This window comes from Larimichthys crocea, chromosome X (assembly GCF_000972845.2).
Source record: "Larimichthys crocea isolate SSNF chromosome X, L_crocea_2.0, whole genome shotgun sequence".
In the NCBI taxonomy this organism is placed as follows: domain Eukaryota; kingdom Metazoa; phylum Chordata; class Actinopteri; family Sciaenidae; genus Larimichthys; species Larimichthys crocea.
Genome location: NC_040020.1, coordinates 22727571 through 22747731, shown reverse-complemented (window position 1 = coordinate 22747731; position 20161 = coordinate 22727571). Strand labels below are relative to the sequence as shown.

At 40.8% G+C, this 20161-nt stretch overlaps 1 protein-coding gene across 2 annotated transcripts in view; it reads right to left on the bottom strand.

Annotated features, from left to right (window-relative positions):
* The window catches only part of insc (INSC spindle orientation adaptor protein), a 52605-nt gene extending 32850 nt beyond the window's left edge, over positions 1-19755 (bottom strand). Inside the window, exon 1 of one of the 2 annotated variants that reach the window (XM_019262379.2) lies at positions 19469-19755. The gene's annotated coding sequence lies outside the window, so the exon portion shown is untranslated. Of the gene's footprint in view, positions 1-430; positions 785-19468 lie in introns of those variants that run through there. The other variant, XM_019262380.1, reaches the window with a different exon arrangement.
* Between the last annotated feature and the right edge of the window lie 406 nt (positions 19756-20161).

Below are 20161 nucleotides of genomic sequence, written 5' to 3'. Positions count from 1 at the left end.
CTGTTTTTTGAATGTTATAACTGTAATGAATATAATGAATTTTTAATGGATCAGTCAAAATAAATATCCTCTCCATGTGCTTGTTTCAGTCATTCTAAACTCTTTTTGTCTTACAAATAAACAGAGCGTTTGTACAGGCTAATTTACCACCAAGTATTCATTGTCCACTGACCTCATTGTCTGTGCTCTCCATAACTGCAGAAATCACTGGTTAAAAATACACTTCCAGTCCTTTTTATAATATTCTGTGGTAAAGCAGAATGCCTCTCACAGATTCAGGGTAAAACCACTAAGTGAATACAAAAACTGGTCCGCAGAAAACAAAATACCACTGTGGTTTTGCTTCAGTCTTGTGCCAAAAGCAATGAATTTCTGTTGAGAAGAAATCAAACTCTGAGGAAATCAGGAAGAAACAAGCAAAGCCACTCACCATTTTGAGAGGCCAAAACCAGCTTGAATCACAGTGATGGAGTTCATGGCGAAGTGAGTCAGGCTGTGTACTCCAAGTTTAATATCCTTGTTGTTTCAGGGGTGCCTCATTGTGTAACTGATTCCTTATGGTTTGGCTTTATTTCAAAACTGCTAGCAATTAAGTACAATGCTTCTTCTCCTGCTGCTGTCCTTCACACAGACCAAAGAAAGCATCCACTAAAGAAGTTGTCTCTGGCCTTTGGCCCTTAAATACAGTGGACACACTGCAATGGCGACTTGGTGGTGCCGTGCTGCTCATGTCCAATCATTGAGCTAGAGAGCTGGGTTCACAGGAGGAGACAGCGGTCGCAGTCTCACCACAGAGCTGTCATGTGGGGAGGGAAGCAGAGCAGGATGGGTACTATATGGGTGGTTGGGTGGGAACAAGCTGGAAGCAGGCTGTGCTGAGCTATGGACCCTACATTCCCATCCCACACACAGTGGGCTGGCTCAAAGTGGGCCCTTGTACTTGGACAGAGAGACCCACACAGGGCAGCTGATAATGCCTGATGTGAACTGCTACTGTCTGAACATTTGATGACTCAGCTTATTTCTCCTGTTGTACATTGATGAAGCTACTTTCACACAATCCTCCCCGGTCAAAGTTATTTCATGGTTAGTACAAAGCAAAAATATACATCTTTTTTCTAATTGGGTTTCTAATCTATAGTATTTCTATAGTAACCTTAGTAATGGAGCCAGTCATCAAGTTTTGCAGATTTTCTGATGTTGCTAATATGAGCTTAATATACTGAATATGTCTGGCACAAACTACCTACTATTTCAACCATGATAATATCTGATGTGACAAATACAGCTCGAATTGGAGCACAATATTGGTACATTTAGTAGTCTAACATAATTTAAAGCAATGAGAAAGGCCCTATAAGCTAAGTCACATAACTAACTTAACATTACACAATCTAACGTCAAGTAAGAAATCATCATGTTGGCTAACTCCCCCTAATTTACTGTCATGTAAACTAACATCACTTAAGCCAGCGTCATACATTTCTAATGTCACGTAAGAAAACGTCATGTAAACTAACATTATGTAAGCTAACGTCACATAAGCATGTGTGCTTAGTTGACAGTCATTTACAACCTAGGAGGATGATGAGCTTGATCATTTTGTCCCTGCATTTGTCTCTTACATAAAGGCATAAGAAAGACACACTTGTTCTCCAGACGTCCACTTGGTCATTATCTCAGTGAGTCTAAATACAGTGCATTCCACTGATAACATTGGCATTAGCAACTTATTTTTGGTTGGGTTATGTTTAGCCAGCCTGACACTCAGCTAAAATATGTGTTTGGAATGCTAATAGTTATAATCGTAATAATTGTAGAGTTTTTTTTTATTTGCAACATGGTCGGTCAGTGTTTTTGTATATTCTAAATAAAGACTATCTTGGATTAGTTTTTACTTTTTAAGCTTTGTCACAGAGGTTCAGCACACTTTTATATTTACACTGACCATGTTTGTGAGTGTGATTTCTATTTCTAAAGATTTGTTCCTTTTCATTTGTTGGGTGTTGGGAGGCGTGAAGATTTGGACCTGCTACTAGGGTTTTCCTGTGTACACACATGTATTTGATTTATTGGGTTGTGTAATTGTTGTTCATGTTAATCAGTACAGGCACTTCTCTACAGCACAGCTAACCTTCCAACCCATCCAGGAATCAGAATAACCTTGTGAGCAAACTTTATGGCCACAAGCCAAACCCCCAAGGCTACCATCAGTGTGTTCAGTGCTGGTGCAAATAAAACATACACTGAGAACCAAGAACAATGTCAAGACAAAGACTGATAACCAGCTGAGGAAAGACCGCAGTACAAGTACAATTACATTCACAGCATATAGTTCAGTTTGACAAGTCAAACACCATTAAAACTCAAAATGTGTTTGACATAGGCTGCCTTCTGTATGAAGAAAGATGTCTTTGGTCAGCTTGAAATCATCAGCTACAATATCACCATGTCCAAAGAAACCTCTCAAACTCTTCCATCTGTATAATTCACTTCTCTGTTGGATATTCTGTAAAATATGGCGCAATAAAACATTGCTTTGTTGTGCTTCTACCATCCTCAGACCTTGAGAGCTCTGCCAGATGTTGCATACTAAGCCATACTTTGGTGAAAATATGAGTGTTTGGAACATACAGTGACTGGTAACCAGAAGTGAATTCTGCTGTAGCTTTGGTTTGAGAAGCTTTATGAATGTTTTGATATTCATTCCACTGAGGAAATATTTTGTATCCAATGATATTCAATATAAATCCTGCGGTAAAAGAGCATTCTCTCTGCCTGCATCCAGCTTTTCCGGTGATCTGTCAAAATAATACATCCTTCAGATTTCACCTCAATCAATCCTGACACTGAAGTCAAACACAGTAGAAATCCCTGAAACACGCTGACAGCTCCCATAGTTAACACCAGATTCTCCTAATACCTAAATTTACTTTCATGTGAAAACAGAACATTATTCCTAAAGTACTGTATCTTAACTCGGTCTACATCATTATACATGGCTTTTGTAGTTCTTTCAGAGACACTGGAGCTCCATTTTGTCTTTGAAGACACACAACAATAGTCTACAGTTGTGCCACTGTGTCGGCCTACCTAATGATAGAAAAACAGTGTCAATGTCTTGACATGTCTCAGGGTGATGGTGACAGGGGCTTCCGGAGTGTCACAGGCTTGACACAGGACACAGGAATAAATGTGTAGGAGGATGGAGAGGAAGCACGTTCCCATTTCTAAATATTTTCACTATAAAAAGTGGCTGTGCTGTGTTTTGGAAGGAGATCGGGGAAATGAGAGAGATGGATTGTGGGTAAAGCAGGTAACGGAATTAAAGAGACTCCAGTGTGATAAAATTAAATATATTGACAAGTGGTCAACATGACTCATCTTTTCAGTGTCGTTTTAGCAATTATCTGGGTAGATTAACATTTGAACAGTGCAGCATAATATGAAAGATGTGAGAAATAGAGGCTATAAAAGTTATAAAAGTTTCTGTAGGGAAAACAGAGGCCTGAATGAGTTCAAATATTGAAAGCTGTGAGCTGAAAGTTAACACCGATCACTGAACACAGATGTTCTGAGAAAGTATTCAAACTTCTCCTTAATGGATCATTTAAGTCTTGCATTCGGGAAAAGGAGAGTGTGGGATGTCATTCAGCATCTGTCACCAGCCTCTACAGAGAAGATGGACATGCTTGACATGTGAAATGCTCTTTGAACAGTGTACCCGACAGCAGTTTTGCTCCATTGTATTTCTGTCAGTCATACTGCACCCACCAGGTGTACAGTACAGACTGTACACTGGGGCTCAAGAGGAAACTTCTCACTTTAACTTCCTGGCTTTTTTTCTCTTTTAGAGTTTACAGAAACAAAAGTTGTTTTCCTTGTTTCAAGCAACAGTCAGCTGAGCAAAATACTTTATTGTAAGACTATTCAAAGAAATGGATCAACTAGAAAAGTACATTTCTAGCATTTGTGTAGTTTTGAATTTTACCAGTTGTCTCAGCACCAACGTGAGAACATAAGCACACAGTACTATGTTTTTTCCAACATAACAGTAGACACATATATAGCTATTCTTAGTGGTGCATACAGTAAAAGCGCTCCATAAAAGGTTTGCTAGAAATTAGGCCTGTTTTGGTTTTGTCCAGCAGGCCATAATTGCCTTCTTGTCCCTGTGTGAACCAGTTTAGGGGGATGAAAACTTCAAGTCCTTCTGCAACACCCCAACTCCTGACTGAACTAAATGGGAAGATTCCCTTGTAAGGCCAAAAAACTGTGCTATTTGGGGTCTGGGAGCATTCTTTCCTTTGGTATAATAATATAGAAGTGTCCTTGTGGGGTTTCTAGGCAACCTGTGCTTATGGAGATGAGATCAGACAGGGTCAAGTTGCACACAAACGCACAGACACACACACACACATACACAGACCTGTAACCCTAACTGTGGTCTGAGATCAGCCACCCTGCTGAAAGTCACAATAATAATAGTGGACAGATCGCTACAACTGATAGAAGTTACACTACGGGGCAGCAGTAATAACATCAGCTACTCATTCTTCAGACACCAAAGGCGTCTGAGACACATACCCCCAAAAAGATGACATTCAGCTGCATAAATAACTATATTGCTTCACCACAAGTCTGCTAAAGTGAACACACTGTCGTCTTGGTACTTTATAGTCAGCTATAAAAGTACCCATAATTCTCATTTTCAAGAAAGAAACAGATGATAGCAGCACCATACCTCCTGAGACCTCAAATAGCCCCAACGTCACGCCAAGAGAAATATCCAAATGCATTTTAAGCTTCCCAGTTCCATCAACAGTTAGCCGAATAAATAACAGGGCAGAATCAGCCGGCAAAGAGGAAACATTCAGCGTTAACAAAAGGGTTTGGAGTGGCGCTCAGTAACTTCAGGAGCCAAGGAGACTGGAACTGGATCCTAGCTCAGTCTAGTTCAGTGAAGGAGATCGTGTGTGTACCTGACACCGGTGCAGTGACGGCCAGTAAAACATCAGGAGCTGCTTAATAATGAATGAGCGAGGCCTGTAGACAGGCACACACACGTACATACACCACATGGCTAATAGGGAGTCACACTGACATAATTGGAGACAGGCTTACAGCCTGGTCAGGTAAAAGTAGGTTATATGACCATAATAAGTTGAAGCAACTTGACATATGTTGCTAACAAAGTACTCTGTCATCACCCAACAGCGCTCCACACTTTACACACAGCAGGCCACAAGTGTGTTTAGTGCTACTTTATCCTCCGTCTAGTCTTGTTAAATGTCCGTTTTTAGTTTTAGTGTAATAGCATTAAAAAGGACAGACAGGACTGAAGTCATCAAGAGGGAGTGAAAATCTTCAAGATCAGTCGGTTACAAGCCAGTGTTGTGTCCAAAATAACAAGATTGATGGGTGTTGTCATGTATGACTTAACCTCCACCACACCCACCTCAGGGACTGAATATGACTGGCTAAGATTCATCCTCGTGGCAAAGGAGAGGGGGAAAACCCAATTGGAGCAGAGCTCGGAGCGACAGTAGAAACCGCTTTCCTCCTGTGAAACATCAGCTGAGTCATCGTGGAGCCGAGAAGATATCAACAAACACAGAGGTTAAAACCAGGAGACGGGAGTGCATCCATTTGAAAAGCTGTGGTTCGACCAACTAGACCAGACTAAGTTGATGCAGAACTCAAAACCAAAACTGAAATCCAAACACAATACAAATGGAGCCACAGTGTCATCAGGTGTGTCCCGTGTCCCTCAGAAAGTACAGAAGGATTTGTGTAAATGATTGTGGGGTTTTTCAAACCAGGAAACACAGTGACCTAACGTTGGTTTCCCATGGAGGACCACATACTTGATCATCAACACAGAAGAGCAAATAAACCAGCTCAGGACAATATGCATGTGGTTGTGATCAGGTTTTTGGAGTATCTGAGTGATGCTCAAGGTTTTGAAACACCTAATGCTAGCTAGAGTAGGTGATGAGAGTTTCTAGTTTATAACTATTTGATGGGAATCGAGACACAGCTGCAACACATCCACGGTCCAGTCAACCATATTTACTGTCACCACATCCATCCATCCATCCATTATCTGTAACTGCTTATCCTCATCAGGGTCACGGTGGGACTGGAGTCTATCCCAGCTGACTTTGTGCAAGAGGCAGGGTACACCCTGGACAAGTCACCAGCTTGTCACAGGGCATATAGAGACAAACAACCATTAACACTCAAATTCACACCTACCACCAATTTAGAATCACCAATTAACCTGTTAAGTGCATGCCTTTGGTCTTTGGGAGGAAGACGGATTACCCACACAGACACGGGGAGAAAAGGCAAACTGCTTTCACCCCAATCTTTTTAAAAACTTAAACATACTTTATTTGCCATAAGAAGATATTGCAGTAAATTAATTGGAAAGTGACATCTTCAACTCAACAATGGTGCCACAACTGGTACCATCTTTAAACGCTCAGCTGCTTTAGTGGAACTACTCGGGTTCACTATGATTTCTCAATAAAACAGCAAGACGTCAGCTTCCCTTAATGTGAAACACTTTGGAATGGGGCAGTTTTACTTTGAAAGGTTACAAGTACGAAAATACTACCTGATGATCAAGCTTTCCAGCAGGTTAAATTATACATCAAGTTACCCTCATAGAACCAAAAAAAGGCTGGACAGAGCAGACATATGGCACTAGTTCCATATTTTTGTTGGATATTGGATGTTTTTTTGTGTAAGCTATTATTCTAATCATTTCATGAATTTTATATATATATATATATATATATATAGATATATATATATAAGATATATATATATATATATATATAATATATATTATATATATATATATATATATATATATATATATATTAGATTATATATATTTAGGATATTTTGTTGGCCTTTTCAAGCTTTATTTGAGACAGCTGAAGAGTGACAGGAATGTGGGGAGAGAGAGAGAGATGGGGAACGACGCGCAGCAAAGGGCCGCAGGCTGCACCCGAACTGGGCCGCCGCAGCAAGGACCGAGCCCCTACACATGGGGCGGACGCTCCACCAACTGAGCAAACCAACACCCCATTTCAGGAAATTTTAATGATTTGTCTTTGTTTTCTTGTTGTCCTAGTTTTATTTTTTTATTTTGACTAAATTAATTTATCCTAACACTGACACAAATGGGATATAACATTGCAATAAAGTACTGTGTCATCATCATCAAGCAAGTCCATTGCTCTTCCAGCTGTGATGGCTTTAGGCCTGACCTACTTTTTGATTGGTTGTCTGGGAAGCTCATCAGGAGAGATGGGTAACACCTGAATTGGTTTGAATGCTCACTTATAAAAAGAGCTTTGAGCACTCTCTCTCTCTCTCCTGTTTGAGTTGGCGGGTTTGTTTGAGCTTTGGTTATTTATATTTTGTTTCATCTTACATTTACACACATTCACACACACCCATACATTACAAACATTACTGATGAACTGATATGCACAGTTAATCTTATGTAGTTTAAATAAATTTATGTTTTATAGTTTAAAAGCATGTGTGGACTCCATCTTTTGTCATACCTCTGAGCCAGGTTGTGACAAAATGGGGGCTCGTCACATTAGATTTTGGTAGGTTTTTTTTTGTGTGTGATAATTTTGGATGTAGTATTGCACATAGCTGTAGTATTTTGTTGGTTGTTTTGAGGTGAACAAACTCTGAAACTGTTTTGATATGGCAATATTTTAACTGGTGTTCTCCTCGGTTAGGCATAGCAGTAGGCTCTATTAGAGGGTCTGTTGCATGGTGTCTTTGTAGTGTGGCGGGGAAGGTGGTTAGAGCATTTGTCTCAGGATCACGTCCAGGGTTTTTGGGGGTCGCTGTTTTTGCAGTTGCACTCCAAAGCCATTGGGTTTCAGTGAATAAATACCTGCCACCGGTACCTGTCCGAAGACTAGGGATGAGTTTTAGTTAGCTAGATGATTTCACTAGTCAGTTAGTAAGGGGAGGCGCCAGTCTTTGTTTGCCATATGTTGCATAGTATGTCTGTTTGAGTTTACCTCGTTTTTGATTATCTTTGGCTATGGATAGCATTGTGGAGGAGTTTGTTCAACATCCCTCTGGGGAAGTGCTGGAACAGTGCACCAAGGAGCAGCTGATTAAGATTGCTCAGCATTTCTCTGTTGAGGTGGATCCCAAACGAACAAAGGGAAATCTGAAGAGTATCATCAAGGCTAATTTGCAGGAATGTGGTGTGCTGATGGATGAAGGTGGTAAGATTGGTGTAAGTATTTCTGGGAATGTTTTGACATTCGAACAGCAGAAAGAATTACTGCTTTTGAAATTGGATCATGAAAAAGAATTGGAAGAAATAAAATACAAAAAGGAACAGATGAAAATGGATTTGGAAATACAAAAATTGGCATTAATTAAGGAAGGGAAAATTTCTCCATCTGCTTTAAATGTGCAAACCACTGGTTCGCATTTTGATGTTGCCAGTAATTTGAGATTGTTGCCAAAGTTTAATGAGAATGATGTTGAAACCTTCTTCTGTTTGTTTGAACGTATTGCCCATTCTAGATCTTGGCCTGATGAGGAACAAACATTAATGTTGCAGTGTATCTTTACAGGTAAAGCTCAAGAAGCCTATTCTGCGCTATCTTCTGAGGACTGTAAGGATTACAATGTGGTGAAATCATCTGTCTTGAAGGCTTATGAGTTAGTTCCTGAGGCCTATCGTCAGCGCTTTAGGAGCTGGCGGAAGACTGGTAAACAAACACATGTGGAGTTTGCACGGGATTTGGTCACACATTTCAATCGCTGGTGTTCTTCTTCTGGGGTAAAAACATTTGATCAATTGTGTGATTTGGTAGCTCTAGAACAATTTAAACAATCTGTGCCTGATTACATTGCCACCTATATTAATGAGCACAAAGTCACCTGTCCTAATGAGGCTGCAGTGTTGGCCGATGAATACGTGTTAACACACAAGCGTATCTTTGGTGAGCGAGGTAGCCAGGATAAATATCAGAAAACAGGTCATTTTTCCCCCAAATTTGATAAGCCATCTATGGGAAAAGGTGATCCGAATATTTGTAATTATTGCCATCAAAAGGGTCACTGGAAAAAGGAGTGTCCTTTGTTAAAAGAGAGAGTGAACGCAGACCATGTGAAGTCAGCTGGTTTGGCTACAACTATTCATACCCCCAATTTTGGAGATAAGGAAAACCTAGTAGCTCCATTTCAAATGGAAGTTAAACACATAGAATCCTCTGAAATTGATGAGGGTTATGCTCCATTCATGTCTGATGGATTTGTCAGGTTAAGTGGAGGTGATAAAAAGGTTCCAGTTAAAATACTGAGAGACTCAGGAGCTTTACGCACATTTGTGAGGCAGGCAATTTTGCCCTTTTCGCCACATTCAGATACAGGGGGTTGTATTCCGGTTAGAGGGATGGGCTTGACAACTCTTTTTGTACCTGTACATAAAATGTTCTTGTCATGTGATCTGGTACAGGGGGAGGTCGAAGTTGGTGTTCGTCCTAAACTGCCAGTGGAAGGAGTTGACATCATTCTAGGAAATGACCTGGCAGGACATCGGATATGGCCAGATAATGTAGAATTTAAGGGCCTACAACTTTCTGAGGTATCAAACCAACAAAGTGAGACAGTTGTGGCTTTCTTGTCATCTCAAGAAATCCCTAAAAATGAGCAAGCAGTTTTAACAGCTTGTACTGTGGAAACAAAGGAGCTTAGTGAATCGGAACCAGTAGTTACAGCCTGTGCTGTGACTCGTTCAATGACTGCTGCGCTGACTGATATGAAACAAAACTCTTGTGATGTAAAGAAATTTGCCTTGTCCCTGCCACCTAATCTTTGTGTTTCTCATTCAGAGCTGGTGAAAGAACAAAAAGCAGACCAGTCTCTGAGGGATGTGTATGATCTGGTTTTGCCTACAATGCAGGTAGGAAAGGTGAAGCAAGGATATTTCCTTTTGAATGACGTCTTGGTTAGGAGGTGGGCTCCTCATGGTGAGACATTCAGCGGTGATCCTATTGTGCAAATTGTATTGCCTGTAAAATTTAGGACAGCCACAATTCAGACAGCTCATGATAATGTTGCAGGACATATGGGTGTCAAGAAAACACATGATCGTTTGCTTCAGCATTTTTTCTGGCCACGTATGAAACGTGATGTTTCTGCATTTGTAAAGACATGTCATACTTGTCAAGTTACAGGAAAACCTAACCAAACAATAAAACCTGCTCCTTTGTGTCCTATTCCTGCAGTGAGTCAGCCTTTTGAGCACCTGATTATTGACTGTGTGGGTCCTCTTCCCAGATCCAAGTCAGGTTGTTCTTATTTGCTAACTGTAATGTGCCAGTCAACCAGATATCCAGCTGCTTATCCTCTTCGTTCCATCACTACAAAGTCTGTTGTTAAGGCCATGAGTCAGTTTATATCTGTGTTTGGTATTCCCAAAATAGTACAGAGTGATCAGGGATCAAATTTTACATCTCGGCTGTTTGCACAAATCCTTAAACAACTTCACATAAAACACAACAAGGCCTCAGCATACCACCCTCAGAGCCAAGGTGCACTTGAGCGCTTTCACCAGCTTTTTAAAATCTTTGTTGCGTGCTTATTGCACAGAGCTAAAAGCAGATTGGGAGGAGGGTTTACCATGGCTCTTGTTGGCAGCGAGGGAGGTTGTTCAAGAGAGTACAGGATTTAGTCCTAATGAGCTTGTTTTTGCTCATACGGTCCGCGGTCCTTTGTCTGTGTTGCATGATCAATGGAGGTCAACTGATCCTCCACAGAATTTGATTACCTATGTTAATGGGTTTCGGCAGAGACTCTATGAGGCTGGGGAACTAGCCAAACAAAAGTTACAAGTTTCTCAGAAAAAAATGAAAAAACTGTTTGACCGTAAGGTAGAGCAACGAAAATTTAGTCCAGGTGACCAGGTTCTGGTTCTCCTACCACTGGTGGAGTCACCTTTTCAGGCTAAATTTTTTGGTCCATGTAATGTAGTCCGTCAGGTTTCAGAGCAAAATTACCTGATTGAAATGCCAAATAAAAGAAAATCATCTAAAATATGCCATATTAATTTGCTTAAGCCTTACCATGTGCGGGAACCATTAGGTGATGATGCCCAAAGTTATCCAGCGCTGATGGTAAATGATTGCATGTCAGTGGTTGAGGAAGAGAACTTAGCGGGTGATGGGGTTTTGCAACCTCGACTAAAAAATTCGGAAACTCTTGCAAAGTTAGATACAATACTTTGTCATTTGGACGAAAGTAAGTGTAAACAGCTGGTTAAGCTTATTCAAAGTTACCCAGGTCTGTTTTCTGATAATCCTACTTGCACTCATGTAATTGAGCATGATGTTGATGTGGGAGATGCTAAGCCTATCACTCAGCGGTTCTATCGGGTTTCTCCAGAGAAACGAAAGATCTTGGACTCAGAAGTGTCATATATGTTGGATAATGCTATTGCTGAACATTCTTCATCTAGCTGGGCCTCACCTTGTCTTTTGGTTAGCAAGCCTGATTGCACCTATAGACCTTGCACGGATTATAGGAAGGTGAATGCTGTAACAAAACCTGACTCTTTCCCTCTTCCCCGGATGGAAGATTGTGTTGATCAGGTTGGCGCGGCCAAATATGTTAGTAAGTTTGATCTTCTTAAGGGTTACTGGCAGGTTCCACTTTCTAAAAGAGCCAGACAGATTTGTGCTTTTGTGACACCATATATATATATAAAAATAACCTGGCTCAGAGGTATGACAAAAGATGGAGTATGTATGTATGTATGACCTCTGAGCCAGGTTGTGACTTGTCTTGAACATCGTGGCCAAAGGTTTAAAATTAGTGATAAATTTTCAGGTTGGACTTCAGGCATGTGGCCAAAGCAGATTCCCGACAGCAGCAGGAGCTCTCACCAGTCAGCATCATTGCCTGATCTTCTCCTGTCAATCACATTGAGAGCGACCTCACTGGCATTTATGTCATGCAGCTCCTTCAGTTAGATGGAGCGCCTTGGAAATGGCATTGGCCCAGTTACGGCTCAACCACCTTTATACATCAGAGAGACCGTGCTCCTACTGTACAAAACACTGGAGTCAAGCGCAATCCATACACACAATTTATAGTCAGCTGTCTGTCTATCCATCTCCGCCCACGGGCACCTACAATGTAAATTCATTACGTTTTATCCAATGCCTGGGTCATAAATAAACCTTGAATGGACACTTGGTTTAGACATCACGTTTCGGCTCATGAATGACCTGATATTAGGGGCCACACACAAAATGGCTGAGAAAAAAGACAGCAGAGAGGGAGGGGAGGAGGACGTAATAGCAGCAATTCCTTACGAGTCAACTCTACAGCTGTTTGACATTAGGAGGTGGGAGTAAATTAGGTGGGCTGGGTTCGTGTGTGTGTGGGTGTAGGGGAGAAGGGAAGAGTAAGAATGAAGGGTGGAGGATAGGTCCACTGCCCAGATCTAAGCAAAAGAACACAGGCACCACTACAGGGCAGGGTGGAATTTTTCAAGGCGTTTTCCTCCAACTGTTATTCCACCACTGAACCAAAGGCACATGCAGGATAAATGGGACACACATGGGTTCAATGTGATAAGTAAATATCGGCTGCAAAAATCGCAAAGTATGCAAGGAGAGCTCCATATGTGCCCACCAAGTACGCACGTGGCACTTCAAAAAGCCAGTTCAGTGCTATTTTTTCCACTTCGCACACAAACAGTAAACACATGCAAGAGTTTTCTGGGTAATTAGGTGTGGAAAACAGTCTGCCATGTATCATTTGGGATATACAGAATATTCTCAGATTTTAAGATGAGATATTCATCGTTAAAGAGGTGAAACACCTATTCCTGACACAATTATTGCTGACATTGAACCACAGTTTTACAGCCCATTTGAATTTTATTGAGTTTCATCTAGTTTCACAAGTTAAATCAAACAATGGACGTAAAGTTAACAAATGAAATTGCAGGAAGAAGGAGAAAACTTAAAAAGAGTGAATTTATATTGTCAAGTTGTAACATACATTAATGACTGGAGCTTAAACAGGTAGTAGGTTAATTGAATCAACTATGTGAGGATTAGCTGCATTTCTCCATTTGATATAACTGTACATTAAATATATTTGGGTTTTGGATGGTTTGGAAAGAAATTTAAGACAATTTAAAGATTTGGCCTTTGAGAACTTCTGATGAGCATTATTTTGACATTTCAAGATGAATTGTTCTGTAGGACTTTAAGGACAATATAATTTTAACCAAAGAAGACGTTCCATGAGTTAGAAGCAATGACATCAAAAATAATGGACAGCATATGTGTTGTTCTGGAGCTCAAAATATGTGAGACTGGCAGCCGCCATGTTGGCAGTCCTGCCTCCTCCGCCTCCTAGCTAATCTAAATATCAGCAAAGACGTGGATCATCGACAGATCTGAGGCAGGCCAAATGACTCCTGGGCGTTCAAACAAGCCATCTGTAACGGCACTTACCTATCAGTCAAGGCAGCCATACTGATAATTATGCATAACTTTAACCCTTAATATAATTTTTATTAAATTTAATTCACCCTCAGTACAGTTGGAAAATTAGCTATAGAGACCAAAACTGTTTTTTGTACCAGGCTGTAAACATGTTTATTTCTGCTGTGAAGTTGGACATTTTAACATGGGGACTTATGGAGGTTGATTTGTTCTGCAGCCAGCCTCAAGTGGCCACTCAAAGAACTGGCATGTCCACATTGGCTTCATTTCCCAGCCACAGAAGTTGCCGCTTGGTTAGAAGTCATATCTGACTGAAAATCACAGTTAACATAAACAGTTTAGAGATCATAACATCAGTTTGTTTAACATTTTCAAACACTTCAGTTGAGTTGCTATAACTGCTGTGAGAAGCTGTATAAGTCATGAGACAGACAGTAGTGGTGAGGAAAAAGGACACCACTAGAGAGAAGGAGTCATAAGTCCTCAAGACTCCCTAAGGTACTTTCAACAGCTTCAAGACGTTTTCACAAGGGAGGGAGCGGTGACCTTTTTATCTTCAGTGAATCACACAGCAAACAAAAGCACACAAGTACTGAAGGCTCCATTTCCTCTCATGATCTCCCCAATGAACCGTAACAAGGGACAAAGAGCAAATACGGTGGATGGCAATCACAGAAAGACAGCTAAACACACGAGGCCCATGACCTCCCTCCAATTAGCAGATGGAGATGTAAAGTAAAGAAGAGAGTGAAGAAAAAGAGGTTAACACAAGAGAAGCTCCATGCTGACGCTCTAATTCAACCAGTCTGATATTGATTTATCTCCCAGCCTTGGGCCCCAGAGTGGCTGCCATATTGGGCCCACCTACGCAAAAATTTATACCTGCACTCTCCTAATTGAGTCCCCACTCTGAAGAGAGAGGCTCCACTGAGTCATGAGCGCTATTGCAGTGATGTGTTAACAGTCACTGTTAGCCACCATAAAGCAGACTCAGAGATGTACACGTGATGCACGTGCAACGTCCACCTTTTGTGGTATAATAAACATTAAAGTGGAGCTTTTACAGGTGCTGCTGTTATGTTGTGGTCCAACATAAAACGTTTATGTCAGTGATGAAGAAGTTTTGGGTCCCGGCCCATTGCAATGTCCATGCTTACCCCAAAAGTTTATTTTGTGTTGAATATTTATTAGTATTCAATCATTGAAAATGTTTATATATACAGCAAGTTTTTCTTTTGTAAACACGCACAAATTTATCATTTTTACACAAGTTTCTTTGATCATAGTTACTTGGAAGTCATAAAAACTGTCTCTTTGATTCATGCTGCCAGACAGGCTGCTGGCTCCATGCAGAGGAAGATGTTGTCTCTACTCCACAGAGGTCAAAAGTCAGTAACTCAGAGGTAGCGGCCAGGGCCACTGTAGAAATGGACTACATTTGTCTGTTCTTAAGAGCTTTGAAGTGCTGCTAAGAGTGCTGGTACCAATCTGCACAACAGGGTTTTAAAGTGGCACTAACAGTTAGTCAGAGGTTCAAAGTTATAAAACAGTCTGTGATCACTTTATAATACAGAGTAGCATAGCAATGACAAAGGATCTGCAGAGAGTTCAGACAGCAATATTCAAAATAATAGAATTAAGAAAATGATCATTGTATGTTTGTATTTATCAACATTTCTTGTATTACCAATTATAATTTAGCAAAAATCACATCAAATTCATACTTTTTACAAATCATCTGAAGAACTGATTGTATTCCATGTAGTGCTTTCATATCAAAGCACCTTTTATTCACACAAATCAGTGGCAGCAAAGGTGCCATGCAGGATGCAACTTTATTTAGTTTATTCATTATGTAGTAGTCTCACCTGTCTCTGGGTCAGCACATATTGCAAAATCTCCACCTCTTTTGTGACTGATCATAATAATCCTTACTGTCTGAAGTCAAGCAGAAGAAGTTAAGTAACAATGTGCAAGTACGACTGGACCATTTTGAGGTGAACTAAGTGTTCAAGAGTAGTCTTACAGGCCTTATAACACAGGGCAATAATCCTTTGCTGGACGAACCACTTTATAAAAAAATGGGGCATAAATTAAGAGTACACCTACTTCTGCAGGAAGCATACAGCTCTAGGAAAGGGGGATATAAAACCACCAACCGTGTGATTTATAGACAACCCGCTCTAGCTCCTGAATCACAGCACACAGTAGTAACACTGAAGGTTTACAGGTGGCAGATTGAAGCAAATGTCTCCAAAATAACAAGGCAACTTTCTCAACTTTTAAGCCACCATCTAAAAAACAAACCAGGCCACACTTGTATAATGGTATATGGTACGCAGGTAACGGTAATCATTATATCTTCCTGTTTGTTATGAATTAGTGCAAGTAAATTTGAACTACAGGCAAAATGGTTTCAACACAAAAGAAATGTAACGCTGTTGTTTTGTCTGAAGCAAACGCAGTTAGTGGGTATCTGGATGGAAACAGTCAGAGGACAGGCTGACTTGTGTGAGAAATAGCTTCTGAAGAACACCAGACTCTTAGGAGGAGAACCAAATGACCCGGCCCTGACTCCAACAAGGCCACACAGACACAAAGAGGAGGGTTGGAAAAATAGCAATAGGCAAAGAAAGAAATTACCTCATTCTGAAGAAAGAAGCTACTAATGGAGAATGACAGACACTTGGCAAGGTCCAGTCCAAGTGTGTGTGTGTGTGTGTGTGATCTTGAACGTGAATCAACTTGTGACCTATTATTATAGGAACAACTCCGCAGGAAGGGTTTGACTGTCTTTGATGAGTGAAAGACATAAAGCCAGCTTAGAATGAGCACGCCAGTTTGTGTACACAATGCTTTGGCCCTGGCTCCTCACGAGAAAAAAACAGACTTGTGTGGAGCAAAGTGCAGCTTCACGTTTCCAACTTTAGCTGTGGTCGCAAAGTTCAGACACACCCTCACTAATCGTCACTGCTCATCAGACTGCAATGGCAAGGCGTTGTCCTAATGTCTCAGACAATGAGTGTGGGTGTGAGGCTGAGAACAGATGAGATTTTTTATTTATTTTTTTACTTTTACAGTGGAAACCCTATGATTCCCCATCCATGTAGAGAAAACCTAATTAAACAGTGTGACAGCAAAGGGAGGGCCACACCTGCATGTGTGGTTCATGCTAACCACACCACGCCCTCCTCGGCTGTTCACTAGGCAGGCGAGAGGAGAATGCATGGCAGAGAGTAACCAGTAACCAGTCATGTATTACTGGATAGACAGATGTTTAAGGGAAGCGGTTGTCATAGCGTGACATCTGCTGATGCTAAAGAGCCATTAAAAGCAGAAGAACAGAGCTATTTTCCTAGTACTTATACAAATAATGCTAAGCTTTGTTTACTTTTAGGAATGATAAAAGACAAAATCACATTGCCTTATACCACAATAGGACCCTGTAACATTATGAAACTTAATCACTCATCAAATACAAGGCCTGCTAGTGTGTAGAAGGTCAAATGCTCAACACAGAGCAAGATATTTGAGATGTTTCAGCTACTTCTTGATGTATTTTTGTGTTTTTCTGCAACTTCAACGTTCCAAAAGCCCTTTAGATGATTGATCACAACAACAATTCCTACTCAGAGACTTAAAAAATACCTCATTCATAAATTTACAAGCTCTCAGGAATGTTGGTGAAAGAATGAGCAGGTCCAAACCAATCCTGCAGCGTTTGATTGAGGTGAAATCAACGATTGGCTTCATAAAGAGCCTGAAACAAAAAGATGACCATATCTGTTAGCTACAAACCTAGATGGTATGTGAGTATATGTACATGTTGTGACGTTTACCATGTTCACCACATTATTTTAGCAATGCTAACATTTGCTAATTAGCATTAAAATGATCTGATGGTAGTGCTCGGTGAAAAGTCAGAGGATGACCAATGTTATTACAATTCACCCTGCGGGAGACTTGGATGTCTGCGCAAAGTTTGATGGCATTTAATACATGCTGAAATACTTTCAGTCTGGAGCAACGTGGTGAACAGGCTGACGTGTGAGCCTGTCTAAAAACATTGAAAACAGGAACAGGAAGGAGCTGGGATGTATTTATAGCTCACTACCCAACTCTGTATGTTGTTGTTTGTCATATAATTATACACTAACAACATGACTTACATGACCACACAAATGCTTCTGGTTGTGCTAACATATTTGATGTCCATTCAGAGCTTGTGGGCCCTTTCCACTCATGCTTTTACACTGAGTATACAGGTGAAATCAGTTAAAGGCAACTGATGGTCATTGAGATTGGGCAAAGAGGTGAAATGCTAAATGAACACATGTATCCAGAAATCAGATACAAAGACATGAGTCATGCATTCACATGTATAGAAACTCAGTAACTGTCAAACACACTCACACATAGAGAACATATGGCAAAGCATGACGACACATCTCTTTAACTGTGTCTCTCACTCACACACTCACACACACACACATTTCTCCACCACCACATCACACACACAGAGGCCTGTAGTAAAGACGTGTGGTAGCTGTGTCCTGATCATTACAGTCAGCCTCACTGTAATCTTTGTTGTTTTCCACAGTCTCAGCTTCCATCACTCCCACACAAACCAGATCGGCCTAGTCCAAACAGTTATAACCACTATGGCGTTCAGCTCCAGCATGACTCAGAAGAAAAACATAAAATATTTTCCGATTGAGAACACTGAGCAGTAGCCCGAAAGAACCATTCATATTTATATTGATAACGTCAATTGGCAAGTGTAAGTTCTAGCTTGAGGGGATGCTAATGCATATGTATGTATCTGCTCTACTTTGTATGAGCTGCATGCTACCTGTTCACCACTAAACAGCAGACGGACAAAGTTAAGCAACTAGCTGGGGAACTTAGTGTAACCTTTAGCACCTAAAGAGTCAGATATTTCCCTCAGGAGGTGGTGGCGACCAAAAAAGGAGGTGAAAGACAGTGAATATTAGACGCACATGAATCAAGTGGTTAGAAACATGACACCAAATGAATGTTAATATCAGCTGGATGTATAAATAGGTAACTGTTTACTATATAAACCTTAAAGGTGATGTCTTTGTTGTGTTTACAGCTTGTTGCACTGTCCCCCAAGTGACCCAATCACATTTACATACCTTGCACAATTAAGATAGTTCAGATATAGAGATATAGAAGATATAGATCAAATATAGTTTGATTTATTTGTACTTGTTGCCTGTAGCTTGAAAACTAAAACTGGAAATCATGTCCAATGACCTGAGGGTTTTTTTTACTTTTAGGGTTATTTGTCAGTTATTTGAATGCATTACCTTTTTAATTGCATTATAAACAACATAAAATCTGTTACTCATTACGTGTTGATACAGGGTTTTGCACTGAATCTGCCCTATTTGCAAAAACAATAAAAGTCTAAAGGTAAAAAGCGTTCATACAGCCTTTAGGTTTATGAGAATCTGGTGCAGTCTGGGTGTGCAGATGATCGATACTGCTGCTATCTTTAAATCAGAAGCTTTTAGGTTAAAATGCTTTTTTCATCTTTAGGAAATCTCCAAGGTTTCTGTGATAAAATTGCAGACATGGACGATGGTCAAAAACACGTTTATGAGAAAAAAGGGCTCTGACATCAGTTAAGTTGCCGCCCATTTAAAGCACTGCAAGCACCTTGCACAACGCAACAACTGCATCACCAGTTGGAAAATACTCTCTTGTGATGTATTCACCCCCTGATTTCAACCAAGTCGACGACAGTTTGAAGGATGTTCTGTGAAGGTTTTCTGTCTAAATCACGTGCTGCATGACTGAGTCATGCTGAAAAAAAATGAAACTTTTCTAAAACTCTATAAAAGGCCCCCAAGTTTCTCACAGCATCGTTTCACCATTCCCAGAAGCTGAGAGACTGAACTGGATGTCAAACTTACCCATTTTCTTGGTCAGCAACTCAAAGGTTAAGTGTTCCCAGGAGGGTTCATAGTTACAGCTCTCGGTTCTTGTCCTCTTCACTGCAAACTGTCTGTCTCTGTCCTCTCTTTCACTCACTCTAACTCTGTCTCTGTCTCTCTGTCTGCTGTCTTGGAGCCCAGCTGGGCCAACCACCACCAAAGCCTGCTGGAGTAAGACTGCTCAGAGTCTAAACGTGATTGGCCTTAAAGGTTTTTCTTGGGGAGAAAAAGCCCACATCCCACTGTCAGTCAAGCAGCGGAGCATAGTTTCAGCTGGGCCGCCATCCAAACAGACATGAAACTATTCTATTTCGGTCTGCCATATGAGCAGTGGTGCTGTTCAGCAGGGGGAGGGGGGATTTTGTGGTGGAGCATGTAATTGCAGAGTGACCAGTTATGGCGAGATGTAATTGCAGACCTCATCAGATGGAGAGAAACTGCCAACAAGACAAGGTAAAGGACATTTAAATAAGACTTTAGAAAAAAGAGAGAAACAACACAGACCACATAAATAAATGAGGAGCTGGGTTCCAGATGTGGCAGCAAAAGGAGGGAGGGGAGAAGAAAGAGAGGGAGGGACCGAGAAGCAGGCCAGATGAAGGAACTGCCATGGCAGCAGAATGAAATCCCATTTCTGACACGGTGAAAGGGTGTTTACCTTCCCAGGAACGG